The sequence below is a fragment of the Callithrix jacchus genome, chromosome 2 (assembly GCF_049354715.1).
Source record: "Callithrix jacchus isolate 240 chromosome 2, calJac240_pri, whole genome shotgun sequence".
Classification (NCBI taxonomy): domain Eukaryota; kingdom Metazoa; phylum Chordata; class Mammalia; order Primates; family Cebidae; genus Callithrix; species Callithrix jacchus.
In genome coordinates this window covers 12,448,301-12,457,859 of record NC_133503.1, presented here as the reverse complement: position 1 = coordinate 12,457,859, position 9,559 = coordinate 12,448,301, and the positions used below count along the sequence as shown (strand labels likewise).

General features: G+C 47.3%; 1 non-coding gene across 1 annotated transcript; it reads left to right on the top strand.

Annotated features, from left to right (window-relative positions):
- The first annotated feature begins 9,105 nt into the window (after nucleotides 1-9,105).
- Nucleotides 9,106-9,244, top strand: LOC118151739 (U4 spliceosomal RNA). Its single transcript, XR_004740155.1, has one exon. It is a non-coding gene; the product is annotated as a U4 spliceosomal RNA (small nuclear RNA).
- The last annotated feature ends 315 nt before the right edge of the window (nucleotides 9,245-9,559 follow it).

The following is a 9,559-nucleotide window of genomic DNA, read 5'->3' as shown; positions in this document are numbered from 1 at the left end:
AGCGGGCCGCAGAGGCCGACGGGACTCGGCCACTTCCGGCGCGCGGGACGGAAAGTGGGCGCGTCTGCGACTGGGAGCGGGGCGGAGAGAAGCCACAAAGCCGGGGCAGCAGACGCGATTCTGTAGAGGTTGGACTCTCTCTATTTCTTTTAGAGACAGGGTCTCACTCTGTCGCCCAGGCTGGAGTGCAGTGGCGCGATCTCGGCTCACCATTAACCTCCGCCTCCCGGGTTCAAGCTTTTCTGCCGCCTCAGCCTCCCGAGTAGCTGGGATTACAGGCATGCGCCACCATGCCCGGCTAATTTTGTATTTTTAGTAGAGACGGGGTTTCTCCGTCTTGGTCAGATTGGTCTCGAACTCCCGACCTCAGGTGATCCGCCCTGAGGCCTCCCAAAGTACTGGGGTTACAGGCGTGAGCCACCGTGCCCGGCCATCTCTCTCTGTTTCTTTTAGAGACAGTTTCTCACTCTATCGCCCAGGCTGGAATGCAGTGGCGCGATCTCGGCTCACTGCAGTCTCCAACTTCTGGGCTCAAGCGATCCTCCTGCCTCAGCCTCCTGAATAGCTGGCACTACAGGCACGTGCCATCACACTCGACTAATTTTTAAAATGTTTTTATTTGTAAGACTGGGTTTTGCTATGTTGCCCAGGCTGTTTTCGAACTCCTGAGCTGAAACGATTCTCCCGCCTCCACCTCCCAAAATTCTGAGACTGCAGGCGCGCTCCACCAGTCTCGGTAGAGACGCGGAAAGCAAGACTCCAGGAGGGGCTGGAATGGCCGTTCCCAAATCTTTTTTCCTCCGAATAATCCCGAGAGCTCAGACAGGCCATACAAATGGTAAACTGGCCGTGGAAACAGGCCTTGACCCCTTTATCACTGTGGCCATGATGTCGTCCTCTTGGGAGCCGATTTATCACAGCCATGGCCCAGCGTAGAAAAAGGCAGGAAAACGTCTGTTTTCTGTAAAACGATTCACCACTCACTATCATTCGTATGATCTAGGAGATACCAAAGGGACGATGGCTGGAATCGCTTAATCACTGCAGGTGTCTAGAAACATTGTTGCTAAATTCAAACAGTTAGGTGAGTCTGAAAATGCAGAGTCAAGCCAGAATTTTGGCTTGATATTAAATTCCTATGTGCCGAGAGCGCCGGTACAAAATACGCTAGCCCACAAAAGCGCTGGCATGACAAGAGTTCAAGTCAACACACTATCAAATCTTTAACCTTTGGTAACATCATTACATAATATTTGTTTTGAAAAGAACTGCTCGGCTGGCCGTGGTGGCCCACGCCTGTGATCCCCAGCATTTTGGGAGGCTGAGACGGCTGGATCACGAGGTCACGAGTTTGAGAGCAGCTTGGCAAACATGGTGAAACCCCATTTCTACTAAAAATAGAAAAATTAGCCTGGTGTGATGGCACACACCTGTAATTCCTGCTACTCAGGAGGCTGAGGAAGGAGAATCGCTTGAGCCTGGGAAGCAGAGATTGCAGTGAGCCAGGATGGTGTCACTGCACTCCAGCTTGGGTGACAGAACAAGACTTTGTCTCAAAATAAATATATAAAAATAAATAACTGCTGAGTGAATAGGAAGACTTCTCAATTTCAAGATGTCATTGTTAACTGATTAATATCTTTATTAATATATTAGTTGAAGTGCAGTGGTGCAATTTCAGCTCACTACAAACTCCACCTCCCACATTCAAGCGATTCTCATGCCTCAGCCTCCCAAGTAACTGGGATCAACCTCCTGAGTAGATGGGATCACACTTGTACCTGGCTAATTGTGTGTGTGTGTGTGTGTGTGTGTGTGTGTGTGTGTGTATATATATGTATGTATATGTTTCTTTTTGGTCAAGATGGAGTTTCACCATGTTGCCTAGGCTGGTCTCTAACTCCTGGTCTTAAATGATCCAACTGCCCTGGCCTCCCAAAGTGCAGGCATGAACAACTGTGCGCGGCCTAAATGGAGTAATTAAAAATATATATATATTTTTAGACTGGGTTTCACTCTGTCACCCAGGCTGGAGTGCAGTGGCATGATCTTAGCTCACTGCAGACTTGACCTTCTGGGCTCAGGTGATCCTCTCACCTCAGCTTTCTGAGTAACTGGGACCATAGGCATGCATCACCATCCCTGGATAATTTTTGTATTTTTAGTAGAGATGGGGTTTTGCCATGTTGGCAAGGCTGGTCTCGAACTCCTGACTTCATGATCCACCTGCCTCCGCCCCCCAAAGTGCTGGAATTGCAGGCGTGAGCCCCTGCGTCCGGCCTGCCCTGCCGTTTCTCAGGCTGCTTTCTCAACACCTCTCGTTCACTGTGCTCTTCTGAACATATCAGGATAGCATCTTTTTCCTTGTCTCTGATCTGAACCTCACATGAGAGCATCTTGATCAGAGAAACTGCAGTAGGCTTGAAGTTCAGCATAATTAGCTTTACATAGTCCTCACTTTAAAATGTCCTTTTTTTTTTTTTTTTTTTTTTTTAGACAGGGTCTTACTCTGTTGTCCAGGCTGGAGTGCAGTGGTTCTATCATAGCTCACTGCAGCCTCGACCTGGCCTCAAGAGATTCTCCCACCTCAGCCTCCCAAGTAGCTGGGACTGCAGGTACATGCCCCACATCCAGCTAATTTTTTATTTTTTTTGTAGAGACGGGGTCTTGTCATGTTGCCCAGGCTGGTCTCGAACTCTTGACCTCAAGTGATCCTCCCACCTCAGCCTCCCAAAGTGCTCGGATTACAGGTGTGAGCCACTGCACTTGGCTCTGCTTTGCTGTTTTATACACTGGTTTACAATCTGGATTCACTTTGATGCTCATATTGCTGTTGATATGACCACTGGGAGCATCTTCAAGCTGGTTTCTGCATCTTTTTTAAATATCTTTTTTTTTTTTTTTTTTTTTTAAGGCAGACTCTTACTCTGTCACCAGGCTGGAGTGCAGTGGCACAATCTTGGCTCACTGCAACCTCTGCCTCCCGGGCTCAAACAGTTCTTCTGCCTCAGCCTCCTGAGTAGCTGGGATTACAGAGTACCAATTTTGGGGTAAGACAGGGTTTTACCATTTGGTCAGGCTGGTCTTGAATTGCTGACCTTGTGATCCACCCGTCTTGGCTTCCCAAAGTGCTGGGATTACAGGAGTGAGCCATTATGCCCAGCCTGAAATATCTATCTTTCTGTAGAGCTCTTCCTTTCATTTTTTGCACCCCTACATGCTCCCAGGTGGTTAATATTCCTTGGTAACCACCATATACTATATACATTCTTTTCCATGTATTAAAAAATTAAGTTTCAAAAGTCCAAGGAAACTGAAAAAAAAAAAACAAGAAAAGACAAAAAAATCTTGTTCCTTTTCACACCCGGGAAAATTGGGGGAAATTTTGCCCCTCCTACTTTTGGCATGAAACATACCCTTAGGTCTCTGGCTCTGGCTTTGGGAGAACCAGTGCCAGGCACATGGGTAGGTGCTGGGTTCTGGAGGTGGTTCTGCACAGTGCCTTTGTCCTGGTAGCTTCTAGCCCAGATGGGGAGACCAGCCTGCAGAGTGCAGCTTGTCAAGTGTTTCAAGTGTTTTCCCATGCACAGGTTTTTTTTTTTTTAGGCAGAGTCTCACTGTCACCCAGGCTGCAGTGCAGTGGCATGATGGCTCACTGCAACCTCCATTTCCCAGTTTCAAGCGATTCTCATGCCTCAGCCTCCTGAGAAGCTGGGATTATAGGCGTGTGCCACCAAGCCTGGCTCATTTTTGTATTTTTAGTAGAGACAGGGTTTCACCATGTTGGCTAGGCTGGTCTCGACCAGTTCTCCTTTCTATGTGCAAAGATGGTATGTCTCCTCATGCTCAGTAACGGTTTTGCATCTTACCAGGTCCAGAATCCAGGCTTCTTCACCTTGGTGTTTACTTCACTGCACTGGGAGGTAGTTTATGTGCTACATTTCTTCCTTCTTTTTTTTGGGACGGAGTCTCTCTCTGTTGCCCAGGCTGGAGTACAGTGGCGCAATCTCAGCTCGCTGCAACCTCAGCCTCCCGGGTTCAAGTGATTCTCCTGCCTCAGCCTCCTGAGTAGCTGGGACTACAGGCACGTGCCACCACTGCCAGCTATTTTTGTATTTTTAGTAGAGACAGGTTTCACCATGTTGGTCAGGCTGATCTCCAACTCCTGACCTCGTGATCTGCCCGCCTCTGTCTCTCAAAGTGCTGGGATTACAGGTGTGAGCCACTGTGCCCAGCCCCATATGCTACATTTCTTTCTTTTCTTTTTTTGAGATGGAGTTTTGCTTTTGTTACCCAGGCAGGAGTGCAATGTCATGATCTTGGCTCAACGCAACCTCTGCCTCCTGGGTTCAAGCAATTCTCCTGCCTTAGCCTCCCAAGTAGCTGGGACTACAGGCTCATGCTACCATGCCCAGCAATTTTTGTATTTTTAGTAGAGACGGGGTTTCACCACGTTGACCAGGAGGGTCTCGATCTCTTGACCTCATGATCCACCTGTCTTAGCCTCCCAAAGTGCTAGGATTATAGGCGTGCCCAGCCCTAAGCTACATTTCTTAACAACACATGACTTCACTGAATGGTCTCATTGGTGTTTGGGTTCACTGATCACAACTCTACACTAGAGATGCTCAATAAGTGTTGGTTCTGGGTCAGTGCAGTGGCTTCCATATGCAATCCCAACACTTTAGGAGACTGAATTGGGAGGATCACTTGACACTAGGCATTTGAGACCAGCCTGGGCAGCAAGCAAGACCCTGTCTCTACACACACCTGTCCACACACAGACAGACAATCAGCCAGGCATGGTGGAATGCCTGTAGTCCCAGATACTGGGGAGGCTGAGGTGAGAGGATCGCTTGAGCCCAGAAGCTTGAGGCTGCAGTGGGCCATGATTGTGCCATTGCACTGTAGCCCGAGCTTCAGAACGAGACTATGACTCAAAAAAGTAAGATAAAAGGGCCAGGCACGATGGCTCACGCCTGTAATCCCAACACTTTGGGAGGCCGAGGCAGGTGGATCACAAGGTCAGGAGATAGAGACCATCCTAGCCAACATGGTGAAAACATGCCTGTATTCGAAGTACAAAAATTAGCCGGGTGTGGTGGCGCATGCCTGTAGTCCCAGCTACTTGGGCAGCTGAGGCAGGAGAATCACTTGAACCCGGGAGGCAGAGATTGCTGTGAGCCAAGATCGCGCCACTGCACTCCAGCCTGGCGACAGAGACAAGGGTGTCTCAAAATAAAAAAGATAAAAGAAGTGTCAGTTTCATATATCCTTTCATAACACACACGTAGGAACATCTACACTTATACGTTCATTTACTCTATAAATACTTAAGTTAATGAATGTTCCCTTAATCTTGCCAAGAAACTTTAGCTTTTGGTTCCAGGTGAGAGAAATAAAAAATCTGAAATGCTTTACATTTCTTCGATATGTGTGCTGTATACATTTGGGATGACTATTGTAAATTGTTAAAATACTTTGCTTTATGACTTTTGTTTTAATTAGAAGAGGTTGATTTCAGACAGCTTAATACCCAGCCTTTGGTTGTAAAATGAGCAGTAGACCCTTAGCGGGGTTTGAGAAATGGGTAAACTTAGAATTTTCTCCTCCTCCTCTGATTCAATGCAATAAAATCTTTCACTTACAAAAAAAAAGTAAAGAAATAAGTTTGACGTATTTCAAATCCCTTCTATAAATTGTTGAAAAGATTTAATATAACCACCGGCCATAAAATCTTTAATTTGAGTTGACCCTCTGTGGTCTTGTGATTACACATGCAATTTTTATTATTAAAGAATAAATTGTGGATTTCCCATGACTCCAGGGAATCAAGTACCCTTCAATCACCTTCTCCAGCAACTCGAGGATTTGAAGCTTTTCTGTTCAACTCTCGAAGAGAGGAATTTCACAAAATGGTATGTAACCTGGAAATACCGTGTTCCCTATGGATGCTGTCAGTTTTTTTTTAATTTGAAAAAAGGAGTAAAGCTCTAGCCAGAGATGATGTCCAGCAAGTTTGGTTTAGGGCAAAATCGATGATGTAAAAATTACTTTTCATCAATTCCCATTACAAAGCCTCAGCTGTGCTTTCAATGTAAAAATCATTTCCCAGCCGACTGAAAATAAAGCTTTTGGCAAAGCAGTGAAATAGGGATGTGGCTGGACCAGGAGCCTGTAGCCTGCATTTGGTCATGTCCTGTAGAAGAGAGTAAGGTAATTTGAAATCAGGTGAGTGACGCCGGGTGTGGTAGCGCATGCCTGTAATCCTAGTACTTTGGGAGGCCAAGGCAGGCAGATCACTTGAGGCCAGGAGTTCAAGACCAGCCTGGCCAACATGGTGAAACTCTGTTTCTACTAAAAATACAAAAAATTAGCTGGTCATGGTGGCGCGTGCCTGTAATCCCAGCTACTCAGGAAGCTGAGGCAGGAGAATTGCCTGAACCCAGGAGGCGGAGGTTGCGGTGAGCTGAGATCACGCCATTGCACTCCAGACTGGGTAACAAGAGCAAAACTCCGTCTCAAAAAAAAAAAAATTAGCCAGATGTGGTGACAGATGGCTGTAATCCCAACTACTCAGATGGCTGAGGCAGGAGAATCGCTTGAGCCCAGGAGGTGGAGGTTGCAGTGAGCCAAGATTGCACTATTCTACTCCAGCCTGGGCGACAAGAGCAAGACTCCATCAAAAAAAAAAAAAAAAAAAGGACATAACTTGAGATTGAGTAATTTATAAAGGAAAGAGGTTTAACTGGCTGACAGTTCTGCAGGCTGTATAGGCTTCTGCTTTGGGGGAGGCCTCAGGAAACTTTTTTTTTTTTTTTGAGATGGAGTTTCGCTCTTGTTACCCAGACTGGAGTGCAATGGCGCAATCTCGGCTCACCGCAACCTCCGCCTTCTGGGTTCAAGTAATTCTCCTGCCTCACCCTCCCGAGTAGCTGGGATTACAGGCACGCGCCACCATGCCCAGCTAATTTTTGTATTTTTAGTAGAGACGGGGTTTCACCTCGTTGACCAGGATGGTCTCGATCTCTTCACCTCGTGATTCACCCGCCTCGGCCTCCCAAAGTGCTGGGATTATAGGCGTGAGCCACCGTGCCAGGCCGAAACTTTTTTTTTTTAAGAGAGTTTTGCTTTTGTTGCCCAGGCTGGAGTGCAACGTTGCAATCTTGGCTCACTGCAACCTCTGCTTCCCTTCAAACGATTCTCCTGCCTGAGTAACTGGGATTATAGGCATGCGCCACCAAGCCCGGCTAATTTTTGTATTTTTAGTAGAGATGGGATTTCTCCCTGTTTGGTCAGACTGGTCTTGAACTCCTGACCTCAGGTGATCTGCCTGCCTCGGCCTCCCAAAGTGTTGGGATTACAGACATGAGCCACTGCACCTGGCTAGGAAACTTACAATCACCGTGGAAGGTGAAGGAGAAGCAAGCCCATCTGACATGGCAGAAGCAGGAGGAAGAGTGGGTAAGGGGGACGTGCCACACAGTTTTAAACAACCAGATCTTGTGAAAATTCTATCAGGAGACAGCACTAGGGGGATGGTGCTAAACCATTAGAGACCACCCCCTCCCCATGATCCAGTCACCTCCCACCAGGCCACTCCTCCAACACTGGAGTTACAGTTCTGCATGAGATTTGGGTGGAGACACAAATCCAAACCATATCAGCAGGTCAGCCTCTTCCATGTGGGAGGGGAGACACAAGAGCATGAATATCAGGAGGTGAGAATTACTGAAGCCATCTTGGATGCTGGTTTCCACTAAGCCGAGAGTTTAAGAGATTTCTTTCTTTTTTCAAATTTGAGACAAGTTCTCGCTCTGTTTCCCAGGCCGGAGTGCAATGGCATAATCACGACTCACTGCAACCCTGACCTCCTGGGGCTCAAGTGATCCTCCTGCCTCAGCCTCCCGAGTATCTTTCGAGACCAGCCTGGCCAATAAGGTGAAACCCGATCTCTACTGAAAATACAAAAAAAAAAAAATTAGCTGGGCATGGCGGTGTGCACCTGTAAATCCCAGCTACCTGGGATGCTGAGGCAGGATAATGGCTTGAATCTGGAAGGCAGAGGTTGCAGTGAGTCAAGATTGCGCCACTGCACTCCAGCTTGGGCAACAAAGCAAGGTTCCATCTCAAAAAAAAAAAAAAGAAAAGGAAAAAGAGAGAGACTGGGGTCTCCCTCTGTCACCCAGGCTGGAGTGCAGTGGTGCAATCGGCTCACTGCAGCCTCAACCTCCCAGGCGTAAGTGATTCTCCCACCTTAGCCTCCTAAGTGCCTGGGATTACAGGCACACACCACCATGCCCAGCTAGATTTTTAAATTTTTTGTAGAGTCTCACTATGTTGCCTAGGCTGGGCTCAATCTAGTGAACTCAAGCTGTCCTTCCGCCTTAACCTCCCAAGGTACTAGGATTACAGGCATAAGCCACTGCTCCCAGCCCCAGCCAATATCTTTTTTCTTTTTTGAGACAGAGTCTCACTCCATCACCAGGGCTGGAATGCAGTGGTGCGATCTTCACTTATTGCAACATCCACCCGCTGGGTTCAAGCAGTTCTCTTGCCTCAGCCTCCCAGAGTGCTGGGATTACAGGCGTGAGCCACTGCTTCCAGCCCCAGCCAATATCTTTTTTCTTTTTTTTGAGATGGAGTCTCACTCCATCACCAGGGCTGGAATGCAGTGGTGGGATCTCCGCTCATTGCCACCTCCACCTTCTGGGTTCAAGCAATTCTCCTGCCTCAGCCTTCCAAAGTGCTGGGATTACCGGCATGAGCCACCTGCGCCCGGCACCCGGCCAATATCTTGAATACAGCTTCACGAGCAATCCTGAGCCATAACTACCCAGCTAAGCTACTCCCAAATTCCTGACCCACAGAAAGTGTATAAGATAATAAGTGTTTATTGTTCCTTTAGGTGGCTAAGGAGAATTTGTTACACACCAATAGATGATTAACAGAGCCTCAGTTTCTCTGTCACTAAAATGAGGATCCTAGAATTGTTTTCTTGAACCCAGGAGGTGGAGGTTGCAGTGAGCCGAGATCATGCCACTGCACTCCAGCCTGGGCAATTGAGTGAGACTCTGTCTCAAAAATAAAATAAAACAAAGTAAAAGCTTTGCGCAGTGGCAGTATCGTAGCCAATGAGGACTATCCGAGGCTCGATTATTGCTAATTGAAAACTTCCCAATACCCTGCCGTGACGATTTCCAATACAGTCGGCACTGGCAATTTTTGACAGTCTCTACGGAGACTGATTAAAAAAAAAAAAAAACGTAAAATGAAATGAGGATCCTAAACCAGATCCTCTAGGGTGGTTAGGAGGATTGAGTGTGCTAAGGCATGCAAGTTATTTAGTCTAATTCCCAGCACATGACAGATGGTTGATATCTGATAGCTGTGATCACTTATAGCACTCACAGGCCTTAGAACATTTCCGTGACGCTTTTGACTAATGTCTCCACACCCACAGAATTTTCCCACTGTGTTTTTGTTTTGTTTTTGAGACAGAGTCTTGCTCTGTCGCCCAGGCTGCAGTGCATTGGCACAATCTTGGCTCACTGCAACC